The 16,173-nt window shown below is 42.6% G+C and overlaps 1 protein-coding gene and 1 non-coding gene across 7 annotated transcripts in view; one reads left to right on the forward strand and one right to left on the reverse strand.

The window, feature by feature from the left end:
- Positions 1-14,893, forward strand: part of YTHDC2 (YTH domain containing 2) — a 104,841-nt gene extending 89,948 nt beyond the window's left edge. Inside the window, exons 33-38 of one of the 6 annotated variants that reach the window (XR_006216016.1) lie at positions 329-465; positions 566-744; positions 5,753-5,961; positions 6,105-6,244; positions 11,619-11,742; positions 14,662-14,893. The gene's annotated coding sequence lies outside the window, so the exon portion shown is untranslated. The remainder of the gene's footprint in view (positions 1-328; positions 466-565; positions 745-5,752; positions 5,962-6,104; positions 6,245-11,618; positions 11,743-14,661) is intronic. The other 5 variants (XR_006215998.1, XR_006215997.1, XR_006216017.1 and 2 more) reach the window with 5 other exon arrangements.
- LOC122232090 lies at positions 14,576-14,686 on the reverse strand. The gene has a single exon (XR_006209441.1). It is a non-coding gene; the product is annotated as a U6 spliceosomal RNA (small nuclear RNA).
- Positions 14,894-16,173: the final 1,280 nt, after the last annotated feature.

The following is a 16,173-nucleotide window of genomic DNA, read 5'->3' on the forward strand; positions in this document are numbered from 1 at the left end:
CCGACTGAGCCACCCAGGAGCCCCTGAAGCCACGTGAAAGGCTTTTAAGGTCCACACTGTCCACTCAACACTTCCACAAGATGTCTCCAAGGAAAGCTAAACCACCATGTCTAAAACTCTACCAAGCTTACTCTTGGGACACCCCCCCCCCCCCGCAACCCCCCCCCCCATCACGTTCCCCTTTTTGGGTTTCCTAACTCAGCGAAAGTTGCCACAATTCCCCCAGATGTGCATGTCAGGAATTGGGCATTGTTCTTAATCCGGATACATCCTTTGGCTTCAACCTCCCCAACCACAACTGACCATTTTACTTCTTCATATCTTCCAGATCAATCTATGTCTCTTCCCTTTCATTGCCACTGCCCTAGATGAGCCATTAGCATATCTCACCTGGAGTGCCTTTGGGGCCATGTAATGGGTCTCTCTTTTCCACTTTTCTCTGCCAGTACGTTCTCTGTAACTCAGGTAACCATTTAAAACCTAACTGGATCACGTCACTAACCTATTTTAAATCTTTGCATTTGGGATAAAGCCTGTCTGATCTGGACCCTGCTTCTCTCTCCAGGTTCGTCTGCTTGCTACATATTGTCTTCTTAGAATCCTTCAGCCCTGTCGTGCTCCTTCCAAAAGCTAAGATCTCATCTCAGTTAAGTCCTTTGGACCTCAGAGCAAAAGTTACTCCTGGGAAGATCTCAGACACTTCAGGCTTGGTCAGATCTCCATTATGTGCTTTTATTGCACCAGGTACTTTTCTCCTGGACATTTATTACACGTTCATTGTGGGATTGCTTGCTCATTATTGTTTGTGCAGGTACCTTATTAGGTCATCATTGTGACATGCTGCTTTCTTTTTACATTAATTCCTTAGCTCCATTCATGACTCTTTTCTTTATTTTTCTTTTTTGAGAGAGAGAAAAGAGAGAGAGAGAGAGAGACAGAACATGAGTGTGTGCGAGTGGGGGAGGGACAGACGGAGAGGGACAGAGAATCCCAAGCAGACTCCACACCCAGCTTGGAGGTTCGATCCCATGACCGTGAGATCATGACCTGAGATGAAATCAAGAGTTGGATGTTTAACCGACAGAGCCACCCAGGCGCCCCATGGCTCTTTTCTATGTGACATCTTCAGGGTTGGTTTGGAGGAGGAAGCAAGAGCCTATGATAATCAGCCATCTTGTCAGGATTTCCATTCCCTATAATTTTTCACAAATAGTATTTTAGTGGCATCTGTAATCGTGATGATGTGCTGCAATATGAAATATTCAGTAAGGCGGGGAAAACTAAACTATAGTATTGAGGATCATACACAGCTAGTAAAGTTCTAAGAAAATCAATAAAGTGGTTGCCATAGAAGTCAAGATAGATCTTATCTTCGTGGGAAGAAAAGGGATTGTAACTGGGAAGGGACAGGGTGGGGCTTTGGACATAAGGCAATTATTTATTTCTTGACATGGATGGTCATCAGGAGGAGCTACATAAATTGTGGAGTCTATACAACATGGAAATGTGGGGTCCCTTGTTTTTAAGATTATTAGAAATATCCAGTGACACTAGGTCATCAGACCAAGCATGGAGCCCCTCTAAGTGGGAGTCCCTGTGTAACTGCACCCCCATGAAGTCAGCCTTGGGGGTGATTGTATGAATATTCACTCTGCAATAATTTGTTAAACTATGTATATTTATGTTTTATGTATTTTCCTCTGTTTTCATGTTTCACAATGAAAGAGATGAAGATAATAGAATAGAATGAGAACTCAAAAAATATAAAAACATTAATTAGAACCCTATATAATTACTTTGAGGAACTGCCACTGATTAAGAAAAGGAACAAAAAGTAAAGAGATGTGAATAAAGAGATATTAGCGTCTGTATAAAAATAGAAAGCTTCAAAGGAGAAGAAAAAAATAAACAGAGCAGTAAATATTTTATGGAATAATGACTGAGAACTTTCCAGAATGAGCGAAAGTAGAAAGAATTCATAGAGTACAGAATAGGAAAAGTAAGAAGAAACCTACACCTACATACGCTACCATAAAATTTAAGAGCTAAAAAGCAGTTAAAATTCTAAAAGCTTCCAGGAAGAAAGAACAGATAACTCATAAAGGAACAAGAATAAAATTGATGCTCACTTCTCTTCCATGACATGGAATGCAAGAACATAATGGAGAAGTAGTTTTAAAGTGTTAAAGGAAAAATCCTTTAACTTTAGATTCTTACTTTTAGCTAAGCTGGTAGTTTTAAAGTGTTTTGATATTGGAACTCCTTAACATTCGTAAAAATCATTGAGGACCCAAAAGACATGTCATTTATATGGGTTATATCTATCAATCTATCAGTATTGAATGTAGCCAATATTAAAAGTGAGAAAAGTAAGAATTATATTACTTCATTGAAAAAGCACTAGTTACATTTTAACACAAATAGCATACTTTTAATGAAAAAGAACTATATATTTTGAAACAAAATGCAATTAGTAAGAGGAATGGTTTTGTAGTTACCTGACCCGACTCCAAACTATGGGAAAGGCTCTATCTCCAAGGTGTTTGTCAAGAACAATAAGCAGCAATTGTTTGACTTCTGGGCTGCTTTAAGCTGTGATACCAGCTGGGACAAACAAGCCTGGCCGAAACTTAGAAGGAAAATTTGGGAAAGAAGATATACACAGCAGGCTTTGAAAAGCTTTGACTTATTCCTGGGAATCTAGAAAGCCATCTGCCAGGCTGTGAGCATACCCAGAAAAGACCTGAGAAGGCCTCAACCCCTGGTTGACCTTGAGGCCCTGGGCAAGCAGGAGGTGAAGGCTAAGACAGAATTGTAATGTTTTGAGCATTGAACGTGTGCTCCAGCCCAAACCCAGAGTCTCTCACCAAAGCTTTCAATCTCCTCGTAAAATGGTTCTGAGAGGGGGAGACACAGTTGGGGGCTAAAGAAAGATGCCTTACACCTAGAAGATTAGTGTTCTTGGGGCGCCTGGGTGGCTCAGTCGGTTAAGCGTCTGACTTCAGCTCAAGTCATAATCTTGTGGTCCATGAGTTCGAGCCCCGCATCGGGCTCTGTGCTGACAGCTCAGAGCCTGGAGCCTACTTCGGATTCTGTGTCTCCCTCTCTCTCTGCCCCTCCCCACTCATGCTCTGTCTCTGTCTCTCAAAAATGAATGTTAAAAAAAAAAAGAAAATTAGTGTTCTTTTGGTGACCAAGAGAGAGGGTATGAACATATTTAGACATTTCTGTCTTCTCTACAGATCCCGCTCAAGTAGTAGTTTCATTGCAGTTTTTCTCTTCTCTGCCTACACATTGTCTAGGGTGGTTCTAGAGCCTTCTGAAATTAGAATGCAGATAATAAGAGGATACCGGGTTATCTCACAAGGAATACCCTAGCATGAGGCTTCATTCCCACTAAACACAAAAGTCAGGAAACAAAAACAAACAAAGGAAAGAAACCACCTATCTGGTTTTAAAGAATAAAAATGGCTCTGAGGTGGAGTAGAATCTAAGACAACAGTGTTTTAGAGAAATCAAGAAAAATAAATAATGCTGAAAGCACACAGGAAATGAAGCCTAGGCTTACTGCTCCAAGCAAAAAGCCTACATCAAAAATAAAATCTTTCTTGGGGTATGTGGGTGGCTCAGTCAGTTGAGTGTCCAACTCTTGGTTTTGCCTCAGGTCATGATCTCACAGTCGTGGATTCAAGCCCTGCTTGGGATTCTCTCTCTCCATCTCCTTCTGCCCCTCCCCAGCTGGCACTTGCCCTCTCTCTCTCTCTCAAACAATAACAGTGAAAACAACAACAAAACTTTCAGGTGGTTCAGGTGACATAAGAAGCATGCCGTTAGCTGAACAAGTTATAAATAAGGAGCACTCCAATATCTACTGAGGAACCTTTTCCCATTTAGGCTCGTAAAACCAAGCTCTGTCATGTAAGGGTTTATCCTTTGAAAAAACAAGCCAGTATCAATACGGTTGTCTTGGTCTGGCAATTTTCTTTCACTCTTGAGAGTGCAGACGGTGTGCAAGGAGGCTGCAGCTGTCTCCCTAAATCCACAAGATAAGTGAGTCATGTCTTCATGGGGTCTACTGTACCCTTTAAGCATTTTTAATCCTATTATGGACAGGACTGGGGAGGGGTGGGGACAGTGGATTCATGTGATTTTTTCGTCCTGTTGCTCTATCTTAGACTTGTCTCATTCCTGAAGCATAACTATTTTTGGAGGTTAGGAGAGAGAGTTGAGCTGAACCCTCTAGGTTTTTCTTTCTGTGAAGTGGTAGGTGAAGGAGCCCTGTTGCGTGCCTTCCTTCCCACACCCAGGAGTTACATGTATTGGAGACCGAAGCAACCAACAGACAACTTAACATTGCCATTCAACACCGCCATCAAGTGTCGACACAGAAATGGCTTTAGAACTGGTTGAATGAAAGACGATATTACTGTTTTTCAAATTCAACCAGGCGCTGACATGGTACCAGACACTGAGCTAGGTGCTTACACATCTATTATTTCATTTTATTCTTAGCATCATTATTTCCTCCAGAGCTCCAATGGGAAATTAAGTGATACTGTAAGCCATTTGTGGGTGAAATTGCTGCCAAATGCTTAGAGAAAATTCAGAGCTTTAATGAATGGTTTAATTCAAGCCTGAGCTGAGCCAATCCCAAGTGCCCTCCTATTTCCTGTTCATATGGTATTGTTTTCACCTCTTTCCTTGAATCTCCCACAAAAGGTCTTAGGTTTGAGACTCTGTCACTGTGAGCCCTGGAACACACAGACAGATTTGAAATGAACAAATTCTGCAAGGACACCAGGACTGACCTATTCTTGTCAAAAAGTCTATTTACTAAAAAAAAAAAAAGAAAAAAAAAAAAAGAAAAAAAAATCAATTTATTACATTGATCCAGCTAAGAAGTTTTTATCCAATAACTTCTTTTGAGATTTCCAACCTGTTTTTAAAACCCCCAAGAAAGAAGAACCAGATGTGTGCCTGCCTGCAATGAGATTTTTAATTTTTTTAATGTTTATTTATTTTTGACAGAGAGAGAGAGAGACAGAGCATGAGTGGGGGAGGGGCAGAGAGGGAGGGAGACACAGAATCCGAAACAGACTCCATGCTTTGAGCTGTCAGCACAGAGACTGATGCGGGGCTGGAACTAGCAAACTGTGAGATCATGACCTGAGCCAAAGTCAGACACTCAACCGACTAAGCCACCCAGGCACCCCTGCAATGAGATTTTATGACAAGTGGGGAAGTGCATCCCTGAAGCTTAACTTGGAGTCCTCCACACAGATGAGTGGTTGACAGAGGGGCCAGGATGAAGACCAGGCACATAGGGCTGTCAGGATGAAAGGACCTCAACATGTTTCTAGTCACATTCCAATTCCTGATAGAAGGTACTTTCTAAAGGCCACAGATGGATTTACTGCCTCAGTTTGTAACCCTTACTCCAACTCATGTTGAAGGCATTTGGACTCAGAGGTAATATGGTACTTCCGAGCAGGTTAGGGTCCACACCGGTGGGGCGGGGGGTGGGGGGGGACATTCACGTGGTTTTGTGCAAGGTCAGAAGGAAGGGTAACTAGAGTACAATAAAACCTTGGATGGCGAGTAACTTGTTCTGGGAGTGTTCCGCAAGATGAGCAAACATTTCTAACAAATTTTAACTTGATAAACGAGCGATGTCCTGTAATAGGAGTTGTACGTGACACTGAATGTCACATGAATGCAACTGAGCCAATGGTTCTTTTCTCTCTCACTGCAGGATTGTGGGTGATTATCAGTGTAATGTCACATTTCCTTGACATCCTTAAAAGGAGGCAAAAGCAAGTGTCATTGGATACGTCCCTTGTTACAGTTGCATGAAAAGAAAAAGATTCCATTGAGCCAAAAGATAGCAGTGATTCCGTTAGTGATCATGATAGTCGTCCTCCATAATAACCTCCCTCACACCAGCCACGAAGGTTTGCAAAGGTACGTACAGGTTAATTAGTTTATTTTTTTATAGTTTGTATTTTCTTTATTATTTTGTATTATATTACAGTGCTGTAATCATTTTTATGTGAATACTTTTGGGTTGCGGAATGAATCACATGAGTTTCCATTATTTCTTACAGGGAAATTCGCATTTATATACAAGTGCTTTGGATTACAGGCATGTTTCCAGAAGGAATTATGCTCACAAACCAAGATTTTACTGTATTATCTAACTTCCCCATCAGGACCCTTCACTTCGCTTCCTCAGTCAAGAGCTAGGGTGAGGCCCTGGAGGTCCTGGCTGTCCTCCCTCCCTGTCTCACACTGTTTCAAACTGTTCTGAATCTTTAATGCATGTTCAGAGTGATACCTGTCATTGCCGGGCTGATTTCTGAGCAGGCAAAGAGCCCTTTGGGTTCAGCTGTCACCAAGAGTGGTAGCTGTCACCTGGGGCAAGCAGGGACGTGTCAGAATGGGACCAAGATGCTTTAGCCTGAGAGACAGAAGTCCTGGGGTCCTCCTCTGCGTCCTCTAATCCAATGTGAGGAGGGTGCCCCTGAGGCAGAGGAAGTGGGTTTACAGCGGGTGAAAGTGTGCTTTCCAGGACTGGGACCTTAAAAAGAAAATCAAATCCTCAATCGTACATAAGCAAGTACAAGAGCATATTTGAGGAACATTTTATATTCAGAACAAGGACACAGTTCTGGGAGGGTGTGTGTGTGTGTGTGTGTTTATGTTGTGGTAAAATATATATAATGTAAAATTTCCCTTTTAACAATTTTTTAAAGTTTATTTATGTATTTTGAGAGAGAAAGAGAGAGGGAGAGAGTGCAAGTGGGGGAGGAGCAGAGAGAGAGGGAGAGAGAATCCCAAGCAGGCTCCATACTGCCAGCACAGAGCCTGATGTGGGGCTCGATCTCACAAACTGTGAGATCATGATCTGAGCCGAAACCAAGAGCTGGACACTCAACCGATGGAGCCACCCAGGTGCCCCTGAACAATTAAAAAAATTTTTTTTTTAAATTTTGTTTAACGTTTATTGATTTTTGAGACAGAGAGAGACAGAGCATGAACGGGGGAGGGCAGAGAGAGGGAGACACAGAATCTGAAACAGGCTACAGGCTCCGAGCTGTCAGCACAGGGCCCGACGCAGGGCTCGAACTCACGGACTGCGAGATCATGACCTGAGCCGAAGTTGGACGCTTCACCGACTGAGCCACCCAGGCGCCCCCCCAAAAAATTTTTTTTAATGTTTATTTATTTTTGAGACAGAGACAGAGTGTGAACAGGCAAGGGGCAGAGAGAGAGGGAGACACAGAACTCGAAGTAGGCTCCAGGCTCTGAGCTGTCAGCACAGAGCCCGATGTGGGGCTCGAACACACGAACTGTGAGATCATGACCTGAGCTGAAGTTGGACACTGACTGAGCCACCCAGGCGCCCCAGCCCCTGAACAATTTTTAAGTGCACAGCTCATTGGCAGTAAGCACATTCACAGTCCTGTGCAACCATCACCACTGTCCATCTCCAGAACTTTTTCATCTTTCCAAATGGAAACTCAACTCATAGAACACTAATTTCCTATTCTTCTCTCTCCCCAGCTTCTGGCAACTTCAGTTCTTTCTGTCTCTGTGAATTTGAATATTTGAGTACCCCATCTAACATTTGTCCCTTTGTGACTGGTTTATGTCAGTTACCACGACATCAAGTTTCATTTATGTTGTAGCTTGTGTCACGATTTCCTTCCTTTTCAAGGCTGAGTAATAGTCCATTGTATGAATAGCCCACTCTGTTTATCCATCCACCTGTCGATACACATTTGGGTTATTTCCACTGTTTGGCTGTTGTCAATAATGCTACATGAACAGGGGTGAATAGCTATCCATTTAGGAGCTTAGAGTTTAAAAAATTTTTATTATTATTAATTTATTTTTTAATTAATTAAAAATTAACATTTATTTATTTTTGAGAGACAGAGAGACAGAGCATGAACAGGGGAAGGGCAGACAGCTAGGGAGACACAGAATCTAAAGCAGGCTCCAGGCTCTGAGCTGTTAGTACAGAGCCTGACGTGGGGCTCAAACCCATGAACCGTGAGATCATGACCTGAGCTGAAGTTGTATGCCTAACCGACTGAGCCACCCAGGTGCCCCTGAAATTTTTTTTTTTATTTGTAAATTAAGCAGGCTCTATGCCCAATGTGGGGACCTTAGCTTGGGATCCTGAGGTCAAGAGTCACATGCTCTACTGACTAAGCCAGCCAGATGCCTCAGGAGCTTAGTGTATTTTACATTGCAAAATTACATGGTATCTACAGTTTGGGTGGCGTTGGAGCATTATTCTTTTTTTTTTTTTTAATATATGAAATTTATTGTCAAATTGGTTTCCATACAACACCCAGTGCTCATCCCAAAAGGTGCCCTCCTCAATACCCATCACCCACCCTCCCCTCCCTCCCACCCCCCATCAACCCTCAGTTTGTTCTCAGTTTTTAACAGTCTCTTATGCTTTGGCTCTCTCCCACTCTAACCTCTTTTTTTTTTTTTTCTTCCCCTCCCCCATGGGTTTCTGTTAAGTTTCTCAGGATCCACATAAGAGTGAAACCATATGGTATCTGTCTTTCTCTGTATGGCTTATTTCACTTAGCATCACACTCTCCAGTTCCATCCACGTTGCTACAAAAGGCCATATTTCATTCTTTCTCATTGCCACGTAGTATTCCATTGTGTATATAAACCACAATTTCTTTATCCATTCATCAGTTGGTGGACATTTAGGATCTTTCCACAATTTGGCTATTGTTGAGAGTGCTGCTATAAACATTGGGGTACAAGTGCCCCTATGCATCAGTACTCCTGTATCCCTTGGGTAAATTCCCAGCAGTGCTATTGCTGGGTCATAGGGTAAGTCTATTTTTAATTTTCTGAGGAACCTCCACACTGCTTTCCAGAGCGGCTGCACCAATTTGCATTCCCACCAACAGTGCAAGAGGGTTCCCGTTTCTCCATATCCTCTCCAGCATCTATAGTCTCCTGATTTGTTCATTTTGGCCATTCTGACTGGCGTGAGGTGATATCTGAGTGTGGTTTTGATTTGTATTTCCCTGATAAGGAGCGACGTTGAACATCTTTTCATGTGACTGTTGGCCATCCGGATGTCTTCTTTAGAGAAGTGTCTATTCATGTTTTCTGCCCATTTCTTCACTGGGTTATTTGTTTTTCGGGTGTGGAGTTTGGTGAGCTCTTTATAGATTTTGGATACTAGCCCTTTGTCCGATATGTCATTTGCAAATATCTTTTCCCATTCCGTTGGTTGCCTTTTAGTTTTGTTGGTTGTTTCCTTTGCTGTGCAGAAGCTTTTTATCTTCATAAGGTCCCAGTAATTCACTTTTGCTTTTAATTCCCTTGCCTTTGGGGATGTGTCAAGTAAGAGATTGCTACGGCTGAGGTCAGAGAGGTCTTTTCCTGCTTGATGGTTTCCTGTCTCACATTCAGGTCCTTTATCCATTTTGAGTTTATTTTTGTGAATGGTGTGAGAAAGTGGTCTAGTTTCAACCTTCTGCATGTTGCTGTCCAGTTCTCCCAGCACCATTTGTTAAAGAGACTGTCTTTTTTCCATTGGATGTTCTTTCCTGCTTTGTCAAAGATGAGTTGGCCATACATTTGTGGGTCTAGTTCTGGGGTTTCTATTCTATTCCATTGGTCTATGTGTCTGTTTTTGTGCCATGGAGCATTATTCTTATTTGGGTTAATGTTTTCATCCTTGAAGAGTCTCCCAGCTTAAGAACAAGGAGGATCTTCTCACCGGCTTGGACACAGTCTGAAACACAGAACCTATAAATTAATGCCGGTTGAAAAAATTTTTTTCTGATGACAGTGTCTTTCTCAGATTAGTCTGCTTCCGATCAGCTTTAGAGAGTGTTGGTTGGTTGGAGTTTCCAAATCCTAACCAACCTTCTTGGCTTTAGCTTCCCTTGTCTTAGTGTCTTAGGAGGCAGCTCAGGGTTCTGTGCCCGGGTGTGAGTGCCCGGCTTGGGTCTGCCCCCAGCCTGTGTGGGAAAGTGAGAACTCCAAGTATTTTACCCCCCCCCCGCCCCCCACCACACCCACTTTGCTGGGCCTCCCTCAGAACTAGGATGTTTTCAGGATGCACGGTAGCCACCATCATTTCTGTGCATCTTCCACATGTCGTTAGAGCAACTCATGCTGCTTCTCTTTGGTGCGCTGTATTCATTTTGCTGCCTTCAGAAGAGTGAAGCTCTTAGGCATTTGCTTCTGCCTTGCTACTGTTGTTGATACTGAAACTGTGGAGGTAAGTTTCTCAGCCATGGAAATCCACACCCACTGAATGCGCGATAAGTCAGACCATCAGAATCACACAAACGGGGGTAAACATGCCTCAGAAATGAAATGATACCTCAAGCAAAGTGTTGCTAAATGATAAGAAGATGAGGAACACTTTCTGACTTTAGTTTAATTATTCCTAGTAGTTTTATATCAAGAGTAAAAGACTTACCTGTACTTGTTATTGCTCTAGAGAAAGGTCAACGGAAAAGCTCGTAAGTGGCATAAGGGATAAAAGAACAGCTCTGAAGTTGAATAGGGGAACGTTTTAAAGAAAAAAAAAAGGAGAAGCAGTATTTACCTAAAAGAGTCATAGAAAATATGCACACACTTATAGCCGTTAAATATGAGTGTAGTTGGGTCATTTCCGGGCGGCTCAGGACAGAGTGGCCAATGCCTACAGAGCAACAGGCCTATGTTTTATGGCGACCCCTGTGACACACACCTCGTCCATGACTCTCATCTGTGAGAAAGACACACTGAGGCGGTAAGAAACACAAAGAGACTGTGAAAGCCTACTGTCAGAACCCGATCTGATCAACAAAACAGCCTCAGCATTTCAACAAGGAAAGATACCTCCTACTCTGTTCTCTGCTCCTGCTCCCCCTCCTCCAGGGGCAAAGATCCTGACTCCCCCAAGTCTCCTGGGTCCTCCTCATCCGGGTATGATGCCAATACCCCATATGGAGGGCCCTTCCATGATGCCAACGATGGGCTCTCCTCCCCCTGGGTAGATGCCAGTGGGACTGGCTTTTGGAATGAGGCTGCTTATTAGAGGCTGTGTGCCTCTAATGCCTGGGTCCCCCATGATGAGACCTCTCACCCGTCCCCTGATGGTGCTCAGGAATGACTAGACCAGGCAGATAAGGAGAGATGGGAACCTCTTTATCTCCATTTTATACTACGTGTCCTACCTCACCTGGAGATCCCAGTGCTGTGACTTACTGTGTTTTCTAACAATATGACAAGGAAGACTTACTCCCCCTTCTGATCAAAGAGAGAATAGTTTTGGCAGGGGAGTAGTGGGACCAAAAAAAAAAAAAAAAAAAAAAAGCAACTTTCATTTGTATTGTGAAATGTGAAAATAAAACTGTCCACTGTTTTAGTTAGAAAAAAAGTTAAGAAAAGATGAGTGTAACTAGAGTGGTATTCTTAAAAATATTTGTGTTTTTCTTTTTTATCTTTTTCCATGTATTTTTCCTCTATACCCTGAGGAATTCATATGGCTGAGGTGAGGTATTCATAAGGGGTTGTTACAGTAGGAGTATAAAAAGCATAAAGAATTAACATTCAATTTCTGCCGTTGAAGACAGAATTTTGCAGGAATTTTGCAACAACAGACTTTGTTGAGGAAGAGACAGTTTTCTCACATTTTAAGCATATCAAGAACCAAACAGAGATAATTTGGATCAGAGTATCAGAGTTTCTTCCATAAAGGTAAATAAACACCCCCATCTACCTATGAATCCATGAGACTTGCTGCCCTAAGGATGGAATGAAATCCTATTTCCTGAGGGATTATGGGATAAGGAAGGACAAGAGAGGCAGAGTATGTAGGGAGTGAGAGACATCTCAACCTCTCCTCTCTGGCCTAAAATATTTAAATAATATGAAGGGAATGCCAAGGGCAGGGAGCTGCATCCTTGATTGATATTTTGTTCTTGAGGGTTGGGGATTATTTGCAATTTCCCCCCTAATTTGTGACAGAAACCACATCCAATTAAACTCAGTGACCCACTGTTGTTAGGCATAAAGGAGGGACCTAAGCATAGCTTTCCCACTCACCTTTGTTTAGTGGAGGGTCTAGAGAAGATCTAGAAGGCTCCCAAATCTCTAGGAAACACATGAAATTTTGCTGAGACTCTAATTTTGCTTAGAGTCTTCCTCTAAGAGGAAGTTGCTCTAGATTGGGGTGGAGGTTGGGGGGGCCAGGGCGGCAGATGTCACCATGTAGCTGAAGGCTGCGAGGCAGAGCCCCTGGGCCAGGATCACACAGGAGACATTTGTTGGGGAGGGAAAATTTTCCCCTGCCCTTCCAAATTCTTCTGGCTTGTCTAAGAATCAAACTGACATTAAATGAACAGGAGAAAGTCAAATTTAATTTTGTGTTTATGGGGAATGCACATAAACCTGAGATACCAAAGACAGGGAAACAAAATGAGGTATATGTGTCATCCTGAACTAAGGAGAAGAGACTTCAGGGGGAGGGAATGCAATTCACAAGGCGATGAAAGGAATAAATGTTTGGTAGACAGTGTTTGTTGGGCTGCTCAGAAACAATGGGACCAAGAGAGGACTTTGGTCAAACAAGTCTTGCTAGGTTCTTCCCTGTCTACCACATTTAGTTCATATAATGTAGTGATCTATGGTAATAGCTCTCTTCCTGGAGCAGGTCCTCTATCCCTAAATTCTTTTAGGTGGTTAAGAGGAAGGCCAAAGTTTCTTCCAGAGCTTTTTGGGCCTTGATGGCTTTTAGCTTTAAATAATTGTAAATAATTGGCATGCCAAAGTGGCGCATCTAGGGGTGACTTATCCCTGGCCCCTACACACACAACACGTTCAGGAACCAAATTAACCAGTGAGCACTGCTAGGCCCAGAGCAAGCCAAAGAGACCAAACCACAAGTTATATGAAGCACTGTAATTATAAATGTAAATTTGTGCTATAAATGTAGGCATAGGTGCTCCTGGATGGCTCAGTTGGTTAAGCATCAGACTCTTGGTTTTGGCTCAGGTCATGATCTCACAGTTCATGGGTTTGAGCCCCATGTCAGGCTCTGCACTGACAGTGTGGAGCCTGGCTGGGATTCTCTCTCTCTCTCTCTCTCTCTCTCTCTCTCTGCCCTCTCTTCTCTCTAAAAAAAAAAACAAAAAACAAAAACAAAAACAAAAAAACATTAGAAGAAATAAATGTAAGTATAGAGAGAAGTGATCAGTCCAAATAGGGTGGTTGATGTAGAGATCAGAAAAGCAAAAGGACACCACCTAGACCATAGATCCCTTTCTCCACTGCTGTGAGTGAGTATCCCATCTGAAGGCAGGTGGGAAGATGGGGGAATTTCTGAAAGCCCGGCATTATCCCAACCTGGGAGTCCCAAGCAGAAATCTAGCTGTGTCTCCTGAATGATCCTGGCTGCGGGCTCTGCCTTGCAGTCCTGAAAAGAGATGTTACCTCAAAAGATACCTCAAAATCGCAGACAGACAGATGACTGGATTACACTAAAACGTAAATGTTTTCCCTCTGCTACTACTGGCTGGTGGGTGCTTGTGGGCACAATAAGAAGAATGATAGGCAAGATTTAAAAAAGTGTCCATTTTCTCCACCCATCTGAGTGAAGGGTGAGAAATTTACAGCTCCAAGAAATCAATAACACACTTAAAAAACCCAGACCACATAATGTGCCAAATGATAGCCGTAACGTTGAGGGTAAGAGACGCCTTGTGACATTTCAAATTCTAGACATGTGTTGAGAAAATGGTATAAACGCAAGGGGGTTGACTCTGACAGGTACCTTACCAGGTAGGGAATAACAACTACTATTCCTAAGGCTGTGGGGGTAGAGGGGAGAGCATGCCACCTCCATTCCCTGCACTGGAGGGCTTGGGCGAATTGCCGGACTCCTTAGTATCTTCACCTGAAGACAGAAGGATCCAACACCTCCCTTGGATGGTTTTAATGTGTACAAACAGTTTAGTAAGTGCTCACAAATATTCACTGTCATTAAAAAAGGTGAACCTTCTACTGCCTTGTATGAGGTCATAAACTGGAGAGAACTGCCAGGGAGGGGCTTCTTTGTGTGTGTAGGGGTGCATGGTGAGTGTCCTATGGGGGTCTGGGTACTTGGCAGTATTTCATTCTGAATCTGCTCATTTGTTCAGTAGATGGTGAAGCACGGTTTCATCTGGCCAGGAAAGAGCAGAAAAAGACAATGATATCAATGAGGCATTAACAAGAATCCCGTTGTGTTTGATCATATTAAATGCAGCTTTTGGAGGTCAGAATAAGATCATGACACATAATAAAACAGTTACAGATTAGTTTAGTATCTATGTTTTTAATGTCACAGTAGAGACCATCTCACGGCTAGGTATAATGGCCTCCAATATCTAAGTGTTCCCTGTAAGTTGCTTTCCCTTTCTTATCCATGAATTTATCTGAATCTTTGAAAAAAAAAATCTGTTGGCATGATCCCTCTTTAAAAAAAAAATCATTTATTTATTTATTTTCCATTGTAATTAACCGTGTTATCTTAGTTTCGGGGATGTACAATGAAAATGTGGGATGCTTCATAAATTTATGTACTATCCTTGCACAGAGGCTATGCTAATCTTCTGTGTTTCATCGTTCCAATTTTAGATTATGTGCGCCGAAGTGAGCACACTGGCATGATCTCTTCAACGTAATGGGCTCCCTCGGTTTTTGCCCACAGTTTTTCTGTTAAGAAGAAAAAGTCCTCTTATTTGTAATAAAACCACCTCTCCCAAGCACAAGCATTTTTCTTTGTTATTTTATCAGACAAAAGAAATTAGGGAAAACATATTTTTATTTCCATGATGCATATTCATCTTTAAGTTGAGATCATTTGAAAGTGACCTGGCAAATGAAATCGACTATTTACAGAGGCACAGAAGATACTGTTCTCTCTACCCCAGGAAAAAAAAACCAAGATGATTAAAAAAAAACCTTTTTTTTTTGGGGGGGGGCGCCTGGGTGGCTCAGTCGGTTAAGCGTCCGACTTCAGCTCAGGTCACGATCTCGCGGTCCGTGAGTTCAAGCCCCGCGTCGGGCTCTGGGTTGATGGCTCAGAGCCTGGAGCCTGCTTCCGATTCTGTGTCTCCCTCTCTCTCTGCCCCTCCCCCGTTCGTGCTCTGTCTCTCTCTGTCTCAAAAATGAATAAACGTTTAAAAAAAATTAAAAAAAATCTTTTTTCTTTAACATTATTCAGTTTTTTAAAATTATTGATGCATGTTTATTGCATCAAAAAATCAATGCAGTTTTTAGATTGGTTTTTACAACGTTATTCAGTTTTGAGAGACAGAGAGCATGAGGGGGAGGGGAAGAGAGAGAGGGGAGACACAGAATCTGAAGCAGGCTCTAGGCTCTGAGCTGTCAGTGCAGAGCCTGATGCAGGGCTCAAACTCATGAACTGTGAGATCATGACCTGAGTCCAAGTCAGACGCTTAACTGACTGAGTCACCCAGGTGCCCCGATGATTTTTTTTTTTTAAGTTTATGTATTCTGAGAGGGAAAGAGAGTGAAAGCAGAGGAGGAGCAGAGAGAGAGAGAGAGAGAGAGAGAGAGAGAGAGAGAGAGAATCCCAAGCACTCCACACTGTCAGCACAGAGCCTGATGCAGGGCTCGAACTCATGAACTGTGAGATCATGACCTGAGTGGAGATCAAGAGTCAGACATTTAACCGACTGAGCCATCCATGTGCCCCCCAAAACAAGATGATTTCTTAAAATGGCTGCAAGCTGTCTCTCTCTGTGAAACCCAAAGCCCTCTCCCAAGAGCTAAAGTTTGGGGATTGTTGTCGGGGACAAAATTTCCCAGCAAGACTTCTCTGCTTTTCTGAGATGTGGTTAAGCACAGCACCTAATATGGATATTCTGGTCCTTACTTCTCATTGGAGAATTAAGGAAACAAGCTCTAGATGACTAGTCAATTTTAATTGAGTGGTTGTACACTCAGCATACTTCTTGGGAAGAAGGAAAGAAAGAAAAAGAAAAACACAAACAATATTGTGAGACAATTCTTCCCGTGTCTCTTGTGTTTTTGCCTGTCTTGTGAACAGAGGCACTGAGTGACTTTGCTTTGGGCTATCTTTTCAATGATGCGTGTATAGCAAACAGCCTTGGAAGACAGAGA

The sequence above is a fragment of the Panthera tigris genome, chromosome A1 (genome assembly GCF_018350195.1).
Source record: "Panthera tigris isolate Pti1 chromosome A1, P.tigris_Pti1_mat1.1, whole genome shotgun sequence".
NCBI classification, from domain to species: domain Eukaryota; kingdom Metazoa; phylum Chordata; class Mammalia; order Carnivora; family Felidae; genus Panthera; species Panthera tigris.